Below are 8667 nucleotides of genomic sequence, written 5' to 3'. Positions count from 1 at the left end.
CCATAACTTTCCACATGCAAATTTTTGTGGACAGGTCAAGTCAGAGTCCAGGTTAAAGCCCTACAGGTTATATATTAGCCAGTAGGTTTACAGCATTACAGAGTTATGATGTAGACTGAATAATAGATCCCATTATTCAGTCTAAAAAAATCTGGTGATTGCATGGGTTATACCGGCCTGTAATCAGGTATGTGCTGTAGAGGGAGGGGGGGGAGAAGGGAGCATGAGCATGACAGAACAATTTTACCTTAACTGAAGTTAGACGGAAAACACCTGAACAATCTCAAGAAGTTATCACCTCAAAAGTCCTTAAATTTCAGACAAAAGAAAAAAAGAGGCAAATGAAGCAATTTTTGAGTCTTTTTTTGATTTACCTTTGCTTTAGTTTCCATCGTCGTCCTCACTTTGTCATGTTCACAGAGCTGTATGCAGATCGGTGTGTGTCTGTGTGTGTGTGTCCCTGCCTCTCTCTTAACAGGGTGTGACCAAGCTTTTTCAGCAACAGCCTGTCAGCGTCATCAGGCAGAGCCTCAAAACAAGAAGTTCTGTTGCGGGAGCTGCTAGATTGGTTTTACATTCCTTGACTTCTGAACCTTATCCATGCTACCTCTCCTTTGGGGAATCCTGTCCCCCCGCTCATTCCGTGGACTTTGGTAACCTGTTTCTACCTTCCAACCATCTTTTGGTGAGACCTTCCTCTTTGAATCTCCTCACTACTTCCCTGCTCACCTTCCTGAAACTCTGTGTCCAAACTCTTTCTTTACAACTCATTGCTCAATTACTTGTAGCATATTGCAGGGCTGCAATTGCATATTGCAGCCCTGCAATATGCATTGAAGGGCTGCAATATGCATTGAAGGGCTGCAAGTAATTGCAAGGAAATTGTATTCCAAATATGGTAACTCTTTGACAGCTTAGGTTGACACAGGATGTTACCAGTTGTGAAAGCGTCTGCACATTGTCTAGAAACTTCCTTAATAGGAAGTCACATCTTGCAGAAGTATAAAAACCACAGCAGACACATCAGTAAATAAATGGTAAAAATGATCATTTCCCTATCACACTGTACTATTTTCAAAAAGTCTCTTAAACTTTGCTTTGATGTTCTCAAGGTTAGGGTCCTCAATGTGACCGTCTCAGATTTGAGTCCCGGTCTCTGGACCTTTGCCCATTCCCTAATGGGCAAAGGTCAACTTTGCATTATTTGCCCAACCTGCTTTCTCATCAGATCACTGCTAGTTGGGCCCTTAGAGCCAAGAAACTACTTCAAAAAATCATTAAAAACAAAAAAAAAAAAGCATTTAAGTCCAGATTTTCTGGACTCGGTGTCTAAAAGCTACATCCAATATATTCAGGTAATTGTTTTTACTGAGAGAATGCGCATTACTTACCTGCTGATTCAAAAGCAGATACCAGAAATGAGCCTTCGTAATAATTTTGGGGCCAATATGGATAATAAAACCCAGCTGCATTGTGCTTAAATGTCTTTAAAATCATAAAATCTGAAATTTTAGAAACATGAGTTTGGAAAAGTGTATTTTGATGTCCAACAGGCCTTCACGGAAACCTACTGTAAACCAAGGTGTATTTTTATTGTCACTCAATAAACAGAAAAGGTTGATCCAGGACTTTGTTCACTCACTTCATGGGACAATTTTATTTGGAGGAAGTAGTCACACATGCACTCACCAACCAATGCAACTGTGGCATGACTAGCTAACATAACCAAAGTAGAAGTGAATTTGTTCATTGCAGTAGGTGGGATTTAGAAGTGTTGTCACATGAAGACTTAAAGACTTTTAAGCTGTTTAGTTTCTCGGGTCCAGTGACTTCATTTGGCTGTTTCTCCTATTTCACTTTTCCCAGACAAAACAGTGGAGTAAAACCCAGATGTTTTGGGCCTTAATATTAACCATAATGTCATAAAAACCTTAAAATTTAGAAAATTAAGTGTGTTCATTGATATTTATGTTCAACAGGCCTCTAGGTAAACATATTGAAAACTCAATGGACAAATTAGTGTTTTTACTCTTCCTTAAGTGGATGTATTGTCAAACTTTAGGTTTATGGATCAATTCCTTCCTGTTTTCAGAAATACAATCATTAGCACAGATCATCATAAATCAACTTTAAGGAACTTTTTCAAGCACACAATGATCACACAATCAGTAAAACAAGCAAAATATGCGAAGCAGGAGAATAAGAGTGAGATTATGCCCCACCCTGTAGGGAAATTTGTGTTGTGCAGCAGGTACTGAAGTATATTGTGCTGGGCTGGGCTGGAATTATTCTGGCTTAACATTCTCCACCCACTTCAAAATAAGAGCACCAATACCAACGTCTAAATACTTGAAGAAATTGCAGCAGTAGATAACCAAAACTTCATCACAGATGTCAAACTTTATTCAACTGAAAGTTTACAAAACAACCAACTAAATTAAAGTAGGCGAAGCTAAATATGCTAAACTTTTTCAAGCTCAGTAAAGATACTAAAACTAAAAATGTTGCATCACTATCAGTGCATTAGTGGAAGTGTGCCTACCACTGAGAATCAGTTGTATTGGCCAGGCACTGACCAGGTCAATGTAGCTGATGCTGATAGGAAACCTGCAGTCGGTCCACCAGGGGGCGTTTGATGACCACCAGGATTCAATGACCAAAGACATCAGGGTGTCAGGCCTGCAGTCGTTCAATCCTGTGATGTGTTTCTTCCCCAAGTTGAGCTTCGGACAAGTTTGTTCATCTTCAAATCAAAATAATTACATTCCAAGCTATGTCTGAAACCAGAGAAAATATTTGGTGCAAGCCATTACAAAAAGGTTCATAAAATTTGTCTAAAAAATTGGAAATGCCACATGTGACAGGCAGAGCAATAATACAGTGTAGGCTATAAAGTTTTGAATTGCCGGTTCATGTAATGAGCAATTTTTACACCAACAGATTCATTCAGCTTCAATAACATTTCATGTCATCGTTCAAGCAGGACAGTGACCCCAAGCAAACAGCAAGCCTGGTGAAATGCCCGACCCCAGGGTGAAATGCCCGACCCCAGGGTGAAATGCCCAACCCCAGGGTGAAATGCCCGACCCCAGGGAATGATTCAAACCAAAGTTCTAACTGCTGGTCAACAACTGAGCCAACAGTGTCAAATAAATTCAGTTCTGTGCACAGAGTTTCTGTTCATAAAAGATAATAGAGGTTTATATTGTTTCAAAAAAATGTAAATAAAGCATGAAATGTCTAATTAATCTATTTATAGTAACGATGAGTGTGTGTTACATCTACCTCTTGTCCTTGTATTGTCACTGTTAAACTCATGAACTCTGGTGCCATCTAGTGATCGTAAGGCTGTAGTAACAAAGAGGCCTTGGCAGTTCTTTTCATTTCACCTCCCAATGGATGTGAAGGTTTAAACAAATAAATACAAAACAATCTAAACAATTGGCTTCATAGTTAATAATTACTGGGTTACACATAACATTTGTAACAATACTCAGACAAATAAATTGTTCATTTTATGTGATGGAGTAAGTTATTTAACTTACTATGCACAGAATGTTTTTTAAGTGTTTCTTTTTACAGACTGGTGTAGAAATGAACCATAATCAATGGTCAGTAGATTACACATTACTACATAGTTATGTCCAGGTGACCACTAGATGGCAGCACAGTTAATCAGTTTAACAATGGCACAGCGATCAGACAGGGTCTGAAAAGGAAAGTGGTCTGAATTCTTCATAGCCAATGTTCCATTATAAATATCTGTTTTTAGGTGGAGCAGAGTTTGCTCATTCACGGCTCCCCAAACACACCAGACTTCTAGACAAACTACAGTTTGATTAAAGCAGACTAAGCAGAGCTGGTGTTGAACACATGTCTATCAGCATTCCGCTGCCACAGCCCTCCGCTCCGTGCTCCTGTATTGCCAGTCAGTCAGTTCCATTTTGTTTGCCAACAAGCTGGACAGTGTAGTTGGAGGCACAACCACTTGTAATGGACCAACACTTGGACCATAGACGGAGGGGGCAAACAACACAAACTGTCAATATACGCAGATGATATTCTTTTGCTTTTAAGGGACCCAAATCATTTGATCCCACACTTCATGAAGGTAATACAATCTTAACACTGCTGCAGCTCCTTCGGTCACAGCACAAAGTGGCCATAACTGAAATGGTGGTCAAACAGCTCAACTATGCACTTATGATGTTACCAGGTACAGTGCTAGCTGTTTATTTTTTAGTCAATATGATGCTCTGGTCAAAGTGAGAAGATATTAAGCTCTGCGATGGACTGGTGACCTGTCCAGGGTGTACCCCGCCTCTCCCCTGTAGACCGCTGGAAATGAGCAGCATAGTGTGAGTTTCTGATTGTCTTAGAGCTTCACCGTTGCAAGAGGCCAAACCAAACCTATAACGGGCACACACACACACACACACATGTTTGTTTTGCTATCTTTGTGGGGACTTTCCATTGACTTCCATTCATTTCTACAGCTTAAACCTTACCTTTACCCTTTTCCTAACCCTAACCATCACATACCTAACCCTAACCCTAACCAAAACTCAATTCATACCTTAGCCCTAACTCTGACCCCTGACCCAAAAACAGGGTTTCCCCTTGTGGGGACCAGGCTCCGGTCCCCACGAGGAGCAATTGGTCCCCACAATGTAGTATATGTCAGGAAAATCATCCCCACAAGGTATTACAAACAAACGCACACACACACACATTCTAATTTATTAAATATGACTGAAGTCATATAAAGGTGTATGTGGTATCCATTTTACAGTCATATTCAATTAAACTGAATGTTACTGTAAAGCTTATATATAGTTTAGTATTTCAGTAACTCAGGCCACCAAGTAAAATCCATTGTATTTGTTGATTTGACAGAAACTGTTGAGTCAGAGTTTCGGGGTTTTGTGTGGGGTTTCCATTTCCTTCCACCTGTTCAGTTTCTATACCAGATGGAGCCTTGGAGCTGCTGTCACCAGAGGGCGGATCTGTTAATTATCATGCACACCTGTATCTGTGTGTGATAATCTGTCATTTTCCTGGCTTTAAGAGGAGTGAGACGTCATCCCTTCGTCACCTGGGTGTTCACACAGTTTGCCTTATCTGTGTTTTCTCTAGTTCTTCGTAGATTGTTTTTGTGCTTACGCCTCTGATCTCATTCCACGGTTCTCACGGCAAAACCTGAGCTGCACTTCCAGTGTCCTTCGGGTTTCTGTCAAGAGTCTGAAGATCGTCTGTTCTTTTCCCTTGTTCCAGCCTCCATGACTGACGTCCTACTAGATAGATAGATAGATTGTTCAATGGTTTCTGCCTCCCATTAACATTGATGACTGGATCTGGTTCTACAATAAAACAAAGGCGTTAGTTATATTTAGGTCCCAGTCGTTTGCATTCTGATCTAATTTTACTTCCTTACACATCATGACTTTCATTTTGGACTTGTTTGTAATCTGCCATCGTAACTAGTATGACTTTGCAGTTTTAGTGAATTCTCTACCATGAGCTGAGGACATTTTTATCTTCCTAATAAAAATGTTAGTTGTTGAAAAGTTCAACAACTTCTTGTCTAACTTGAATGTTTTCTTTTCTTCCCCTTTGTTAAGTGTGGTTGTATGTCATAGCAAGTTTATGCCACTGAGATATAAAATGTGATGGATTCTCAATAACAGTCCTGGACATGCTGATCAACTTAAAAAATTAAAGATTAAATTATATATTTTTTAAAACCTATAAAAATGCCTCTGTTTGTACAGTGTATGGGATGTTTTGGGGGTTTACACATGTAATTTATTGACTTTTTTAATTTATTTAGTTATCTACTGTACTACACTCAAATAAATGAGGCAACATTTCAACACCTCTGATTTAGATGTGAGCCAGATTGTTTCTTTAAAAATAACTAAATACTATTTCTTTGTGTACAATGAATTACATTTAATAGTAGCTTTCCATTTTTATGTTTGGGTTTAAGCTCAAAAGCTAAATGTGTCTCATTGGTTCATCAACTGTTTGATGCGTTATAGGCCTCAGTGCAGCAGATCTTTACCAGAGTTTTTTTTTTTTTCAGTTGCAGCGCAGTCTTTGTTTCTTCAGAAATAATTTTGAGAGTCAGAAGAATTCATGATCATCACATTTAGTCTCCAGCTGTTTCTGTCGTTTAGCCCTGGACAGAAACAGAGCTGTCCATTTATTGGACTCATTTCTGGTTTGTCTTTAAGTCACATAACAACCAGTTTGGTTCGAGGCTCAATGAACAACAAAGGTTTGCGACTTTGTGGGCAGAAATATTTTCCACATGTTGCCAAAGGTGATAAAAGCACAAGGTAGTTTGACAAGTTTTCTGCATTTATTCTCCCACATTTTTATAAAACTTTAATTTTGATAAAACATAACGGTTTATGTAAACATACGTATAAATTCTGTATGTACCAATATTGTTCCGTTTATGCTTGATATCTTTTTACTTCGTGTAGCAGCTTCACTTGTACTTCAGAACAAAATGGCCTTAATGTGAATTTGGTAGAAAAACAACAAAGATAAAAGAAAGGGTTCTCTTTGTTTGCTTTATCTTTTCATTAAAACGCAACAGAACGAAGTAAACTCAAAGGACAAAATCTTATTTCTATCTCATTCAAAGTGTATTTCTTTTTCACAGTCGCAGTAAGCCAGATGGATCATTGATGGTTTTACTGCTTTTTTTTCTTTATTTCAAAAAGGTGAGAGTCTTAGACAACTGAACTTCAATGAGCTGCAGCTACAGGAAGCAAAATTAGAATTGAAGTTATATTAATATATGTGTTGTACTTGACTTATTGTTTTTTCTTTACTTCCTTTATGATCCTGCCCTCATTCATCTGAACCATTTACACATTTTTCACCTGCTGTTCAAAGTAAATGAAGCAGAACAGGCCTAACAGGCTGGATATGGGATCCAATCTTTGTCGTCTCTGTATTGCTTTAATTTTTATCATTTTCAAGTTTTTCATTTGAGAGAGAGTCAGCATTTGTTGTTTCTTATATCTATTAAAAATTATTCGTACATCTTGGTTAAATATGTTGTCAGGATTAATTACAGTAATTGAGCCTGATTCTTTTGCTGCAGTCCTGTGCAGGGTGGAGTTTTGGCACTGTTTGGATGTCGTAACTTGTGACTTTTCACTGGGAACAATAAACCAGCATAATTATACCCTTTCATCTTATGTATTCATGTTTTTGTTGGGTGGAGTGTGGATTAAGATGACAGAAAGGAATTTCCAGCTAACCACATCACTTGTTTACCTTGCAGACATCCTGATGATCAGGATATTCAGAGAGATGTCAGTTCTCTCTGACGTGTAAATATTTAAATCGGTTTGGTGCTTCAGTGACAGGCAGCAATGAAAGACAGAAACACTTCATCAGATACCATACCAGCATTTATTGCACAGATGATTGTTATTGGCTACGCTTCATTAAACATTCAGAATTTATTAAAGGGCGGGAGTATGGATGCTGAAGGCGTTAATACCAGCACATCTCCTCACTGGATTTGAGTTTATGTTCTGGTCCGTGGTCGCTGTGAGTCGTCCTTCCAGATCACTTGATTCAAGTGTCTGCATGACCTCCTCTGCATTACATCAAATGCTGCAGAAGCCTGCTAATCGCCCATCTGTTCAAGTCAGGTGTGTGGCAGAAGGGGAAACATCTAAACATGCAAGGCAGGGCTGCCTGAGGACCAACACAGGTTCATATTTCATTATGCAACTTGTTTATTGATGCCAGCTTTAATAAAACTTCATCCGCAGAACCTTTTTATTGAACGTCTGTGTGAACCTAGTGGGTGAAGCTCCTCCTCGGAGCTGTATTTTCTTTTCAGCAAATGTCACCAGGCTGGGAATCGAAGCTGTGACATCCTCGTCCAGGACCAAGGCCTCCTTCCATGGGTTGTCCTTTGCCCCTCTGTCACCACAGCTCCCTAGTTTCCAAGCTTCCACCTCACAGAGCCTCTCCTCCTCCAAACATACCCCACTTGGCTCCTTCAGACTAGCCAGCAGCAATTAGCAAACACCTGGTGGAACTGCTCATCTGTTGAGTTTGCTATAGCAGCTACTTCTCAGTGAAATGCTGGGGAAAACATAGTTAAAGGGTTAAAGAGGGGCCATGCCGTGACGTCATGCAGCAAGACCCCTGACAGGGATTTGAACCCAGAACTGTTAAGATGGGAGGGTTTAGGGCTGAAACAAAATACAAAGCAGAAAACAGAGCTTTAGTTTAGTTCATATTTAAAGAAAAAAAAAGTGGGGGAGGAGGGGAGTGGGACCTACAACAGGAGAAGACTTGCAGAAGAACAGCATGTATGAACAATGAGGGGAAGATTAGCAGCTGGGGAACCAAAAGGAAGGCTGAGTATAAGAGTAAACACAGAAAACAGAACAGAGAGGAAATCTAACAAAATACACACATAAATAGTAAATCTACAAAACAAATCCAATATTTAACCAAGAAATAACTGAAATGACAGAAGGAATAAACAATGGAAGATATAAATATTCAATCCAACAGAAAAAAATCCAACACTCAAACAAGAAATAACTTAACTTACAGAAAGAATAAAGTGAAAATAAAGGAAATAATCAAAATAAAAAATCAAAACCGAAAACAACTGAACAA

The 8667-nt window shown here is 39.1% G+C and overlaps 1 long non-coding RNA gene across 1 annotated transcript in view; it reads left to right on the top strand.

Moving 5' to 3' along the window:
- Positions 1 to 7687, top strand: part of LOC107834112 (uncharacterized) — a 12617-nt gene extending 4930 nt beyond the window's left edge. The window contains exon 3 of the long non-coding RNA XR_001659893.1: positions 7676 to 7687. This is a non-coding gene — a long non-coding RNA (uncharacterized LOC107834112). The remainder of the gene's footprint in view (positions 1 to 7675) is intronic.
- Positions 7688 to 8667: the final 980 nt, after the last annotated feature.

The sequence above is a fragment of the Poecilia formosa genome, unplaced genomic scaffold (assembly GCF_000485575.1).
Source record: "Poecilia formosa unplaced genomic scaffold, Poecilia_formosa-5.1.2 Scaffold520, whole genome shotgun sequence".
NCBI classification, from domain to species: Eukaryota; Metazoa; Chordata; class Actinopteri; order Cyprinodontiformes; family Poeciliidae; genus Poecilia; species Poecilia formosa.
Note: the sequence above shows the minus strand (reverse complement) of the source record. Positions and strands in the feature narration are given on the sequence as shown.